The 16,082-nt window shown below is 29.6% G+C and overlaps 1 protein-coding gene across 7 annotated transcripts in view; it reads left to right on the forward strand.

Moving 5' to 3' along the window:
• Positions 1–16,082, forward strand: part of LOC114126462 (uncharacterized) — a 108,074-nt gene that overhangs the window by 27,190 nt on the left and 64,802 nt on the right. For 3 of the 7 annotated variants that reach the window (XR_007606295.1, XR_007606293.1, XR_007606292.1), the window contains exon 4: positions 8,503–8,731. The exons of 3 other annotated variants lie outside the window; for them this stretch is intronic. The gene's annotated coding sequence lies outside the window, so the exon portion shown is untranslated. Of the gene's footprint in view, positions 1–8,502; positions 9,099–9,186; positions 9,255–16,082 lie in introns of those variants that run through there. One more of the 7 variants, XR_007606296.1, reaches the window with a different exon arrangement.

A 16,082-nucleotide genomic window follows, 5' to 3' on the forward strand; every position in this document is an offset into this window, starting at 1 on the left:
AGCAAAGCACACGATCGCCGTTTACGATATCGCCGTGTACGTGCACAATCACAATGTCATACACGGCGTGGTATCGACACAACCTGCGGACAATGTATATATATATATATATATACGTAGCAAGACTACCCACAACCATGTAGGCATATTACATTGTCATCGTATTATCAGCACCGATGATGATAATAATAACAGTGTTTATATAATATACCTATACGACGACGCACACGACCCGACAGCACGCGCGCGGAGCGTACACGCGGGGTACACATTTTGTATATTATTAACTGCGTTTATATACCTAACCACGTCAGTATATAGGTACCTAGTACCTAACTACCTACATACGACAACGGGCAACTCGTGTCCTGCATTACGATACGGTATATAATAATATACCTATATATTATGTTATTATAATAATATACGCGTCGCATGCGACGGTCACCCGCCTTCGTCTTTATCGCATACAAATAGGCAACGGGCGACCGCGGCATCAGCTAGCTAGCTCGCGACAAGACGAACGGTCACGACGAATTGATTATCATAATATACGCCGCGATTTCGTGTTTCGTTCCTAGTATACCTACCTATAATATCTACTAGATACCGCGTTCACGCAGCCACCGGTCGTGGTGAGGTCTATAGGTACCTATACGCGTATGGTACATATTATGTGTGTGCGCGCAATAGATCTAATAATATTATACCGTGTGTATAATTGCAGTGTACCCCGCTCGCTACAGAGAGAAGGGTTGTGTGAGCTTTGCTACAGGTCTAACGGATATGAATAACTAAACTCTACAGGTTTTGCAAAGGTAAATATTGATTAACCTGAACAAAATATATTCCAAAATTTGGAATAATAAAAAAATAAATAAATATTTAAGGATATCAGAGAAAACTATAAATTAATAATAAAAAAATAAATAAATATTTAAGGATATCAGAGAAAACTATAAATTAATAATAAAAATAATAATATCATAAAACCTACAACGGACAATAATATTATTGGAGAAGACACGGAATATGCAAAAACCCTATCCTAGGTATCATTTTACTTCCGTTAGAAAAAAACACCCTGAAAGTTGTTGAAAACATTATTTATTGTGTTTCAATTGTAAAGATTAAAAGAAAAAAACATTCCATTTAATATTATTCAAAGTTACTTGCGAACATATTATCAGGACTAGAAGAAATACACAATTTAGTCAGGAAAAGTCAAAAAATAAGTATTTTTCGTTAATTATATAAGTTTTATAATATAAATTATTTAATGAGCTAATTATAGAGGCGATACACACAAGACTTAGAAATTTAGATTGCAAAATAAGAACACACGTATACACTTATTACACTTGTAGGAAACACCAAATGTACGCGGTTATGACACCGACATTTTAATCACTACATTATTTACACATCAGCTATCGATTATTGATAATTTAACAGATACATTACAGGGACCTTTTCTCTTTTTGGTTCCACTTCTGTTTCCTGTACCCGATTGTTTTAAAAATACTGCATCCGATTATTATTTTGGAAAAATATAAAAGAAGGATAAGGCTCAAATAAAAACGGTTAATATCCAGGACCGGGTTTTTGTAATTAGGTTTTGGTCTTTACCAAAACATCGTCAGCGCTGCCTCGCACGGATCATCTGGAAAAACAATGTATACAATATTTTTGATATTACAATAAACCTATTCATGAAGGTACATTACTCAAGTACGTATACTTGCAAGATAAGCGATAAACTTCCAGCTGTTTGAAACGTTATGATTTGTAAGCAGTGTGACATAATACGTCATAATATTAACCAGATGAGACAAGTTAAAGAAAAAAAATAATAACTCGAGTCACTTAAATAGTTAATAGTTATCTGCAGACAATGTATTTAACTCTAAAAGTTTAAAAAGTTAATAAATAGAGAATACAACTCAGTTAAGAAGGAGTCAGTTTATATTATAAGTCAATAATTTATTAACATTTTGTAATTGTACAACTTTCAGTTTTTTTTTTTTTTTAATAACAACTATACATTTCAATGATAATGCATCACATTATTTCTTCTTAATTATAACTCTTATAATAATTATAGCTATAGTAGGTTTAGGAAAGTGTACGTTTAAGTCAACTAAAATATTAAATCGAAGAATAATTTTTATTTTATTTTATTTTTTTTGTTTAAAAACATTCTATACAACGTAATTGAAGAAAAACGAATTAATTAATTAATTTTTGACTATACACGTTACAGATAGGTATACGTATAAATATGAAATATGATTTTAATTTGTCATATTGTTTTGTTTTAGTTTTTTTTATAATTAACTGGAAAACTCTTAGTCATTTCAATAGATACTGCTAACTATAAGTGTGATGATCGAGTTAAAAAAAAAAAAAAATTAAAAACAAAAAAAAACACTGTCTTTAACGTTTCTAACAATTTAGTGCCAACTTCGTGCTAACGTCGTATATAACTCACATTATTATAATAGGTATCGTAAGACTATACGAGTCGTACATTCGACATCCGTAAAGTAGGAAAAGTCGGTTTTCACGCTACTATTCGGCCTCGGATTCAGAATTTTAATCCGTCTAGTTGCTGGTAATTGTTATTTATTATTATTACTATTATATCGTTGTGGTATCGCGGCGACGACGACGACGACCGAGACGACGACGAATGGGCCGATCACTGACCTCCGACCACAGAACAACGGGACGACGAGTTGCACACACACATACACACATACTCATATATACACACACACACACTGCCTTTTATGTGTAGCCACAGATAAGTATCTACACCGCGAACAGCCATCGAAGGTATATATTATTATTATTTATATTTTATATAACGTACCGATAATAAAAAAATAAAATATTTTATATTTTATACGACTGCAATAATTAGGGCTCAGAACCGTCTCTCTCTCAGCCGATTTTCCGACAAATCGTCGTAAGCACATAATATATACGTGTGTATAGGTATAATGCAAAATATGACTAGGAACTAACCGTAAAATATTTCTCTACAGATAATATTAATATTATATTATAATATTACGTATTAACTATCTGCTCACATATATGTATATAAGCGTATAATATAACATTATAATAATATCGCAAACGCGTTCAAAGTTTTATCACTGTGCACGTACCTACCTATATACGTATATGCGTCTTGATTTTTTCGTATTTTTTTTTTTATTTTTTTTCGTTTTTGCTATCGATGCACATATTTGAATATTTGATTAAAATAATATAATATCACTTATCACCGAGAACATTTCTGAGAACTTATTGCATATTATGTTGTCCTAATACGCGTTTTATTATAATCTCGAATATATTATATTATAATATATGTGTAATCAGGTATATAGGTAAATTAAATTAACGGGCAACGACCGATATAATGTTAATTATTATCTACAGCGAGCTTATATACCTAGATCGTTAATCTCTATCAAATATGCGTTAAACAGAACATTATAATAATTGTGCCGAACCGCAGCAATGGTTCAAATATAATAACCAAATCGATTGTAATAGACGCCATACTTACGCCGACAAATTCTTTGCAAAAACCGTTTAACGCGAACGTGAAAATAACTAAATATTAAATTCGTCATATTATATTATTTCATTATACCTAGTCGAGAAACTAAATTCGCGGTACAGGAAATATACGAAATATTTATCGAAGCGTTTTTATTGTTTTGTTCTATATATAATCATTATTTAAAAATAAAAGTTTTTTTTAAGTTTGAACAACATACAAATAACTGATTTTAAAAAAATAATAACTTTTTGTATAAATTATATCAAACACAATAAAAATTACACGGTACAAAAAATATTGTGAATACATTTAGATTTTTTATTATGACCGTAGCTTATTAGTTATTGTAATATGTGCTATAATTTTTTTCCACGAAACCGTTTTTTTTTTTATAATATAATATTGTACCGTAATCACTCAAAATTCGTACGAACATGGAACCAGTTGTAAGTTAGCTTGAATTAGTAGGTATAAATATACTTACATTATATATATGATTTAAGATCTAAATTTTTTTCAAAGTTTCAATTAAATTGCATATATCTAACCCTCCAAAAAGTGAATGAGGCGCCCGTTACTTAAATTTTTTTTAAACATATAGTTTTTCCACTAATATCTAATATGCATATTATATGCAGAAATAAATTAATACTACATAGTTTGTACCAATTAATTTGGATAAATTCCTAAAATTAATCTTAATTCAATTTGTAAAAAAAAAAATAATTAAAATGAAGTACAATTTTTATATGATTATTGCACTATGCCAATTTAAGTAGGTCATATATTATAATGTTTTGTTAATTTTGAGTATAAAATATAAAAATATAACAACTTCTTAGACTATTTGAAAAAATAAGCTCTAATCCAATTCAGAACTTTGTATCTATACACAGTATACACGTATGCGTCATCAGTGATGTTAAACAAATTTTCATCAAACTTAATCCTGCAGTCTTACAAAGTAGGAAACGTATATTATAATACATACAAATAATACATTAAATTAATTTTATAATAATGTTAGATAGTATAGTATAATCATCTGCATTGAGCGGAACCGTACAATTCAGACGGGATTCGAACTTTTAGCGTGCTACCATAGGGCGCTGATACTATTAAAATCCATCTTTATATCATGGTGATAATATTATATCTATATGATAGACACCCGTGACGATAATATGCACATAGGTATGCACTAGAACGTGCAAGTCCGATAAATGATAATAGTATAATACAATTATAATTCGTTAACGAACACGGACGTAGGTTATGGTATATTATAATGATGATACGAGGTATGCAATTTATTGCAATATAAAAACGATGATTTATTTTTAATATAACCTACGTATCGTTTTTTTGCCGAGTAGGTACTTATTTAATCATTAAATTGCATTTTCCAACGCATACCATATCATACCTTATCATATCGATTTTACCGGCATTCCATCACATACTCATCGCGATCGGCGGGAGTGTGCATCGCGGGGCTGACGGTTATATACCCAAAGCTCCGTCGTAATAACCATATGTATCTTTTTGTATGATATCTACTCGTGATATTTTACGAATTTACGATTCGGCCGTGGTGCTCGGTGCGTATGAGAATATTATGCGTTTCGAATTTTAACGTTAAAACGACGACGTTCGACTGCAAGCTGCACTGTCGCGGTGAACCGTTGTCGGACTTTGCTGCGAACTGTGCACAGCTCACACGTTGTGAGAACGACGGAGGAGGTTAGCGGACGGAGCGACCGACGAAAAGGCGAAAGTCCCGACTTTATGATGACCTTTATCCGGAGCAATGAGCTGTTGCTGAAGCTGGCCACGCCGTTTTTAGCCGATACGAAACACGATTGTCTGATCTACCGATCGTCCTGGCGTCACTTATTATACCATTTGTGTGCGCATATTGCGATTTAATATCACATCTGGATCATCTAATATCTTAATATTATTTTATACACGATTTAAATAATTAATTTAACTTAACTGTTTTGTTTAAATTAAGTTTTTTTTATGTCGTGGATTACGTAATAGTACCGCTAGGTATATCAATATCCGACCAATAAACGGTCAATATGACATATTATTATTATCTTATTTTATAAAAAAAATATCTTTATTCTTTCAATATACGCATTTCAATACAGTAATATTATTATAACATCATGTAATACGCTCGTATATGTCACGCACATTTTCGGAAATTTTTGAACTACACAATAATATAATAAATAATAATACACGAATTGTAAAAACGAAATGAAACGATTTATCTCGGAACGTTTTTCTTATCATAGTATTATATCTGCTATTGTAACATTATAACGTATACGAGGTTTTCTAAAAAAAAAAAAATATTGTTTTTTTTCTTTTCATTTTAACATAACAATCAGCACCCAGGTATCTAAAATCTAAAATTAGCTCTAAACACCACCGTTATCAAAAATGATGTATGGCCTTGTTACATTGTTATGCACGAGAGAGACACAGATGAAAACTACTATGCGACGTGTGGCAACCCTAATTTGCATAAGGCGCAATACGTTCAAGTCAATTTGTGAATTTTTCGTATAGCAAAGGTAACTATATACGTCATCGCGTTAACGTGTATATATGTTAATGCACGCGCGGTGCTATTCTCGGTGGAAATCAACCATCGATGCCGCCAGTGCAGTAGCACAAGCAGGAAACGATATTTCCGTTCGTCGTGGTTTTCGATTCATCGATAATAAATGTTTACCACGTTTTGCGTGTGCGGACGTAGACCGGAAACGATCTATGGTATTTTTACACAAACACCCGCAGTGTGGAAGTGGGTGTTTTGCGGACTGGCCTGGATTGTATTTTTGAAATTGCCATATAAATGCCACTGTGAAGACATAATTTTAAAACAAATGTAATATCATATTATGTGTTATACTTTTAAAGCTGTTGGCGTATCTAAGTTACACGCGCCTACGGGATCGTCATAATGCTCGTACCTAAAGATTAACTATTAACGTCCATATAATAATTTGCATAATTTAATCTAAATAATAAATATAACCATAACGAGTGTATTGTCCTTTATTTATTCAAATATCAATTATCAATGCACTTAACTTGAACGTCCGTGATATAATAATAAATCTATTAAATTAATTGTTAACTGCAGATCGTGAGACTAAAAAAAAAATCTAAGTACCTATTATCGGTACCATACCAACTATTTGAAAAGAGTTAAACAAAGATTTTTTTTAGTTTCTATATCTATGCCGAGACATATTTGTAATTATTATTATTTATTTTTTTAAAACATCTCAAGATAATTTATTTTAATTTTAATGATAATATTAAAATATACACAAGTCGTATTGTAAAGAATAGGTACATATTTTCTATCAATAGCCAAATAGGTATATTATATATTTATTATTTCTTAAAGTAACTACTTTAAAAATAACTCTTATTGCCCATTCATTTATTACTTCTATCGGTCTTCTAACATAGTAAGTATAATAAAATTGTAAGTAGGTATATAGATTTTAAATTTTAAAACGTAAATTTAATTACTTTACAAACATGGTGTAAAATAGATACAATAGTACAAAAATACTATGAATATTATTACCGATTGCCATTATCAGTAATTTAATAAGCTATCCAATACTTAAAAAATAATACATTAAATGTAATTTATAGGTTAACAATATTATAGTATCTTTTCATTAGGTATATAACATAAGAGTAAAAAATGATTTTTATATTTTAATATTATAAATTTCGTATTATCAACATCACGATAAAGGTATTATGTAAAATAAATAAATTAAAAACTGGCAATTTGTTTAATAACTAAAACCCACGTGTAGCACTAGCACATTATTGTGATAACATATTTTAGCTACTAACAATATTGTTTCTAGTCACTTTTATTTCTAAATAATAAAATACACGTCAACATAATTCAAAATTATTGCTGTAACTCTATATTATTGACTTACTTTTCGTGAAAAATGAAAAACGTTTGATTAATATTTTTCATCGCCTTATTCAAAGTGTTTGTATCATATTAATTAGCTTGTATGAGAGATCATCGTCGTTTGAATAATATTTATTTTTAATTTTTTTTATCAAAATCAATATAATATTAATAATAATAAATGGTAATAATAATGGTAATAATAATAATAAATGTACTATTAATTATAATTATTTAATCATCAAAATTCACTAATGAAAGAGTTGCTTTAGACTTTTATTTCCCAATTTAATCAAAAGGTTGAAAATGTTAAACAAAATTAAATTGTAAAAACCTCAAAATCAAGTTTTTGAAGTTTTGACAGTTTTGAACAAGAAAGACTTCAGTATAATGGTAAAATCGACATAATAGTTTAATTGTTTAAACTGTGTTAATGTCACAGAAACAGAGAGTTATAAACTCACCTCGAATCAAACTAACACGTACAGTCGGAACTCTAATTTGACTGAAATATTATCATACGGGTTCGACGTCACTGCGGTGTTGGCTTGCCGTGTGTGGGCACCGGGAAATTTATTTTAACCAGCGTAGCATGTTATGCTTAAATTATACCGGTGTTTCTATAATGTCACCCTTTACTCATGACTCAGGATCATTTTATAATTTTATTTCCAATAATAAAAATTATGTGTTTGCGAACAATATTATAAAACAATATACATATATTCGTTTGAATATCGATTTTTATACTTTGAAATTCTCAGAAATAATTTCTGCTTTGGAATACCTATGTAACAAAAAATCTATACGATTATTTAAAAAGTAAAAACTTAAAAAATATAGAAATAAAACTTTTTTAAAACATTTTTATTTTTTAAGTGGGTATTGAATAAAAAAAATTGATTGTTAAAATATAATCACCTGTATAATATTGTTTTAAAATCTACAGCAATTTCGAGCAGTCCGATGACAAGCAAGTGAACATAACGAATCCACATCGTTCTGTTTCCAGATTCATGCGATCAAATCAAACGGACTATAATCCGGTTAACTGCGACTACGTTTCAGGGACATTATTTGTGGGAAACAAGCGTGTATATTTGCATTCTACTCTTCATATTTTACAAACTTCTTGTTGAAATTGATTGATGCTTTAAAAATAAAGATATTAAAACTGATATTTTTCTACTTTTATTTTAATTTTTAATCTCCTTATCTACCTCTTAAAGTTTTTGAACATTACTAGTACCTAAATAATTTATTATTAATTCAATTTGATGAAAATATTAAAAATCTTTTTGCAGCATCTTTTATTTAATATTTTTTCATTTCGAATTAAAGGAAAGACGATTGTTGGTTATTTAAATTGCATAGTGCTGCTTCAATATTTATTTTGAAATATGAGACTATTTTAAGATCGAACTGACGCCAGTCGTGGTACACGAAAGGCCTCATAATAATGGTGCGTCAAAAACCACATGATAGTTCGAAAAATATATTTCTTTTTCATACATTGATGTTTGTGGTGGACCTAAGTACCTAATGGTATTTTTTTTTTCGTATAAATTATTATCTGTTATTATTGTACATTATTTTTAATGTTTTTTTTTTATCCTGAATCTGCACGTTATAGGTATACATCAAGAAGTCGTAATCGTCGACACACACCTCGCACGAACATAGATAAATTAAAAAACGAAGGTATTTTTTTTTTACTGCTTTATCATTTTGATATAATAGTATTGACATTTTCCACAGTTCTATTTTTAGTCCTCTACAATGATATACGTGACTGATCCGTAATGAAAACGAGTAGTAGGTACGTGAAAAACAAAGTTTTGGGAACCTCTAGAGCAACGCATAATATTACACCTTCACTATATACGCTGATATTATTCTATTTATACACTTAGATATTTACTTACGATGCCCTGCGATATAATAATAAATTATCACTTAATGTTTTTTTTTCCGTCACGAAAATTAGGTTTCGTGTTTCTCCCCTTCCACTCGTTTATCGTTGACAATGCAAAACATCCTTTTAATGTAAAGCCAAAGCAAATTTTCAAAAAAAAAAAAGTGTTATGCCATTTAGTTATTTAAGCCGTTTAAGGTGATATTTTTCCTGTTTTAGTAATGCGCCTATATTATATAGCTGAGAATATAGTAAAGAAAAAAAAGTGGGCAAGTGAGTACCGCTCTGCTGTACATTAGGTGCCGTATGGATCATTATTATATATTATAGGAGTGTTAAATTTGAATCCAATGATAATTATCATTGTATACGAAAAACGATTCTGAACGAAGATGATTTGTCAGCCTAGGATATAATTTCTAGTGGTTGGTGAAAAAGGTGGTTTAAAAAAACCAGCTTATATTAAAAAATATTTTGAAAATTAAATCACGTAAAGAAAACGCGAATCTTAATAACTGGTAAAATTTTCAAGTATCTACGACTTATACTTTTTGAAAAATAACAAATATTTAAAATCGTTTGAGGATAAATCGTTATCGTTACGCTATTTCGTTAAAATTTAAAATTCAAACGCACTTAAAATTTTTCCTATAATGATGCTTCGATTTTTCTCTATAGATACTTGAAGGTAAACTTATGGAAAACTTAGTGTTGTATTTTTAATCCTTAGTTATAAACACAAAAAATTTTATGATTTTTCAACTTCAAATATTTCGCAAATATTCATAATTTTGACGAATTTTTGTCAAAATTTGAACTTCAAATGCTAATAAAAAAAAATTGTGCCTATGTATTCTTATAATTTTTTAATCACTATAAGAATAACATATGAGGAACTTTGTATTAAATTTTCAAGTATTTTGATAGGGCCAAAAAAATTTTATCGACACTTCAAAAATATTTTTTCAGAAAAATTGAAAATTTCAGTTGTCTATAAATAGCTCAAAAAAAGTCAAAATATTTTGAAATTTAAATCACGTAAATAAAACGCGAATCTTAATAACTGGTAAAATTTTCAAGTATCTACGACTTATACTTTTTGAATAATAACAAATATCAAAAATCGTTTGAGGCTAAACTGTTATTTAACGCGGTTTTGGTAAAAATTTAAATTTTAAACGCTCATAAAAATTTTTTGTCTGAATCCGGTAGAGTTTTTTTTACAGATATTTGAAGAAAAATGTATGGAGAACCTTGTACCAAATTTTCAAAACTTAGTTATAAAAGAAAAAAATTTTATGATTTTTCAACTTCAAAATTACTTGCAAATTTTCGCGTTTTCGACAGATTTCGTAAAAATTTGAACTAAAAACGCTTATAAAAAAAAATTGTGACTAACGATTTTTAATTTTTTTTAGCTACATTAAAAACAACTCATAAGGAACCTTGTATTAAATTTTCAAAACTTTTTGGTCATCCAAAAATTTTTTATCGACACTTTAAAAAAAATTTCTCAAAAAAATAGAAAATTTCAGTGGTCTATAAATAACTCAAAAAAAGTCAAAATTTTTTGAAAATTTAACTATATACGGATACCACTGACATTAACATTGGTGAAAATTTCAAGTATTTTCAGTAATTAGTTTTTGAATTACAACCATAAAAAAAAATCGATTTGGTCGAAAACTGGTTTTGCGTAAAAATTGCCGTTTTTCCGTCATTTTTTTTTTGTTTTTCTCGATTTTTTTGAAAACTGTTGGAAAATGTTAACTTTTTACCTCTATAATGCACCAAGGATATTCACTTTTACATCGGAAACCACCCCCATTGTTTGAAATTGGAGCATTATTTCGACTAGTTATGCTGTACACAGACACAAAAAAAAAAAAAAAAAAAAAAAAAAAAAAAAAAAAAAAAAAAAACACACATCATTGTAAAATCAATACATTCATCACTTCGTTCAGAATCTAAAAGAGGAAACAGCCAGCTGTATAAGGTAGGTAGCGCCCTTTACGAGTGTCAGTGAAAGTAATAAATTTCTGATTGGAAGATCGTTATCTAGGTTTATGGCCAGATCAACGTCTAACCTGGGTGGATCATATAAAAACAATATACTATAAGTACTACTAATAAACTCCTAACGTAAATATATTTTTTTACTATTAAACTTATTAAATAATTTAACATTGATTAAAAATAAAATTACTTCTTTGTAAAACCATTATCATATAAAAAAGTATACGATAATAATGTGTTGTGCAATTATTATAGATTGCAGACGAAATATTATAAACACTCCAATCAGTTATGTTCTCTCCGTGTGATCACAAAATATGTTTTATTTTAATTTTCAAACTATACCTTTTACAGAACAGATAATATAAAATATGTAATAAAATAACACTAGACAAATTGGCGAAAATCCTGTATAGTATATAGGCCATTAAAACACTCAATAATATATTATCCGCTTAATTTCTGTTTTCCCCTTTCGGTGGCCAGATAACAGCGATCATATTATTTACTTTTGTCACCACAGTATAATATAATCTTGTCCCCAATACCAGACTAGCCCCACCTCCGCACTACGCGTATCCGTCCGATAGGCACAAATGCACAATGTTCGTATTTGAACATTTTAATTTTCGTAATGCAACACGCTCGTATATAACACACACATCATATATAGGTCTATTCCAATACACACGCTAGCCCCACACGAATACGACGTGTACGATAACGACGTGCGCGATAATAAAAAAAACCATAAGGTTATTGTCGGCGGCGACGGTCGTGTTTTAAATTGATATAATAACCTTATCGTCACGACTCTTCGCGGGCACAATTCACTAATGAGCCGAGATTCAGCTGAGCAAAGCGTAATATTATAATTTGGGTGAATTTTTTTATTTAAGAACATATTATTATGCTGTCCGGGCCGAGTGCCGGTATAACCGATATTTCGTGTTGTCAACCATCTGTGAGTGAATATTACCAAACTCAAAGTTATAAGAACGCATTATCCTCGTTTGTACGTTGTCGGGCCATTGATTATGATATTTCAAAATTTTAGCGGAATATTTTAAATAATTAACAGCGTTATTGCGTTATACGTCGCAACACAACACGTCGATAGGTATCATAAATAATAATATTGTGTTTTAACAGAAACATAAGCTTTCCGCGAGAGGGTTCTAAACCGCTAAAAACGAGAAGGTTAATGTAAAACTGACGAAATATTGTGCGGGGGAAATGCGTTAGGTAAGGTAAATTTCAGCCAAACGATGTATATTTAACATCACCGTGTACGCAAATATTATACCTATAATATTTAGGCGGTGTGCATAATATTATTATTGTGTGTATAAATCTCGGCCGAACGATATGCGATTTTAGGAATTTCGCTGAGACGAAAACCACCCGTTTTCGACACGCCGTATTCGCACACGTCCGTGATATTCGTAGGTATAATATATACGTACGCACGCCTGTTGCCGAGCTATTATAACGATATTATTATATTGTTATATATATACATACGAGCGAGCACGCATCATACTCGCACGCGCACACGGAGAGAATATATAGTAAAAACGGACTTGTTGCCCGCCGAGCGACGGCGGCGGCAGTTATCATAATATAATATAATATCGTTATTAAATTATTCACATGCGGCAATGTTCTACCGGCACTCGAATATAATAATATAAGGCCCGCAGATAATAATAATTCGGTTATTATGCGGTATCACGCTATGATTGAAATAGTAATTTTTTTTTTTCGAACGCGCCGAGTTCAAGTGTAATATTTAGGTATGTGTTATGCTGAGTCCCGAGTCATAAAAAAAATTATTATATTGGGCGTCACCCTTTACGGCGGTCGAAAAAAAAAAGATAAAGAAATACTATACAGCAATCATTTGCGCGTGTAACGGCTGTATATAATATGTATAATATAAATTTAATAATATTATATATTTTATCAATATTTTTTCAATATTATTGTGATAGGTGTATACTGTGATTTTTTAGCATATTATATAGTATATACTGTGGTTTTTTGATATTTTATTATTTTTGATTTTAATCAATTTATCATTTTATAACGGTTAGTATTTTGAACGATGATTTAAATTTAAAAAAGCACACACACATCCATTTGATTACTGCGATGCCAATTGCATTTTACGAGTAACTTTTATTTAGTTATATACGTACAAATATAATATGAATAATAATAGTTATTCAAAGTACTGCTTTTATTCATAATTATAATACACGGTTGCCGCATTAATGTATACCTATTATTCAATTTCAAAAGTAAATAGCCAGCGATGCTTTTAACAACAATAATTAGAATAATATACTCGTGGTAATATATTTTTAATTAAAAACTGTACAATAGTCAATAGGTATACTCGTATGTTACAATAGCCTTTTTTTTCACAAGCACAAAGTGCCTGCTCGTTTCATTGTTTAATATATACATATTACTTACATAGGTAGCTAATAGCTACCCACAACCTATACATTTATTATTAGTTTTAGTCGTAAAATCGCATAATATACAAATGGGCGAAATGAGAATCTCTCTAACCATATACCTATTTGGACTTCCAAGACTCGAAATGCGGAGTTGTTGTAGAAAAACGAGTATTTTCCGGTGGCGGCAGAAAATATTTTTCGCCTTAGGTACCTGCCTCTATACCGTACAATGATTTTTCCGCTTGATTTGCGGTTCTGGGCACAGTTTAGACTTGTCTTGTTCGCACCTGCAGCTGCACACGACTGCAACGGACAAGGTATACACGCAATAATATGCAATATAAAATATTATTATAACGGACGATTTCTGCACCCATATAAGTTATAATTACATTCACTACCACAATATAACACAATAATAATAATATATAACTCTGGAAAAAATCACGATATTCTTTTGTTTACGATGATAACATGTATATATAATATTATATATACGTATTTATGTCTTGGTTCAAACACAATATATAATTTGCATACATATATATATATATATATAGCTATGTGCACACATAGTGTGCAGTGTTCGGTGTGCAGAGTGCAGTTGTGCACTTACGGCACGAAAATATATCGTCGGAACGGATTCGTTATAGTTGCATGCACACACACATACACGCCCCAATATAGCAGTCCGTTTCTCAATAATAGTTTAGCGTAGACGGTGACGGAGATGAAAATGAAAATGAAAAAAAAAAAAACGGTAAAAAAATTACACAGCGAGTTCAACTCGCAATCGCGGTTTGCGGAATATAATATAATATATACCTAGATAGGACGTACCTATACAATAAATTTATATACACCTACTTACAGTTTCGAAAATGTGGTGATTGTCGACGTGCCGATGTCGCCGCGGTTGTATAGCTGAAAAGGTAATTATTATATTATCGCGTATTGTAATATTATATTTACCTGCAGTGTATACGCATTAATATTCTTAAAATTAATTATTATTATTATCATTTCTTTTTGTTAATTGCAGATTTAGGCCAGAATAATATTATAATATTTAAAATGGTTCTCATTAAAACTGCTTTATCAGCTGATCAACATCACTGTATCGCAATAAGACACGCGCATTACTTAATTCTTACTTATAACATTTTTTTTTCACACTCGTTATTACTATCTCAATAATACGATAGTTTATCTTATTTTTTATTACTAATAACTACTTATGAATTCGCTGTCTAGAACGTATACACACATATATTATAATATGTGTTATGCATATATAATTATTATTAATTTTTTTTTTTTTTTTATACCGACTGAAATAATAACTAGGCGATCATCTGCAGATGTAATTGAAATAGTTATACAACTATTATAATAGTTAACGGAGAAATATTATTTGCGATATAATTGTTGCAATTATTATCATGACATAAAAAATAGTGATATAATTTTCCACAAAGAGCATAACCTGTTTCCACCATCAAACCTTTCACCTTTCCGTCAAATTATATCTTTTACATAATTTGAAATAATAAGTTCCGAAACGTTTTATTTTTTGTTTAAATTTTTAATAAATTAATTTCTATTTTCTAACACATATCTAAATATTGAATTCAATAAATATATAGCTATTATTTTTACCATAATAATCATTTTGCCGATGACACTTTTACAACAAAGGACTAGTTAAACGATTAAAAAATGGACCCAATGTGACTATTTATGTAGGTACATAAATTTGTTTTATTTAATTGTACTTATGGTGATCATTCTTTTACTTGGTAGAAACTTATAGAATTATTCATAAACATGTATTCTCTCATTTTTTATTAACATTAATAGGAATATATCCCAATATAGAATTCAAACAAACAATTTTTTTTTTTTTTTTTAAAACCTTTAACTCAACTAGTTATTTATCAAATATTTCTACGAAAAGAGTTGAATATTTTACGAGTTATCGCCATAATTTAGAATAATACATCTTTTGATAAATTATCGAAGATTTTTTCAATTTAATAATACCAATCTAATTGAAAGTAAGGTAATCTTATAAATAGCTACATAAAATATTACAGTATATACGTAGTTATCTATATAATATCATATTAT

The sequence above is a fragment of the Aphis gossypii genome, chromosome X (assembly GCF_020184175.1).
Source record: "Aphis gossypii isolate Hap1 chromosome X, ASM2018417v2, whole genome shotgun sequence".
NCBI lineage: Eukaryota > Metazoa > Arthropoda > Insecta > Hemiptera > Aphididae > Aphis > Aphis gossypii.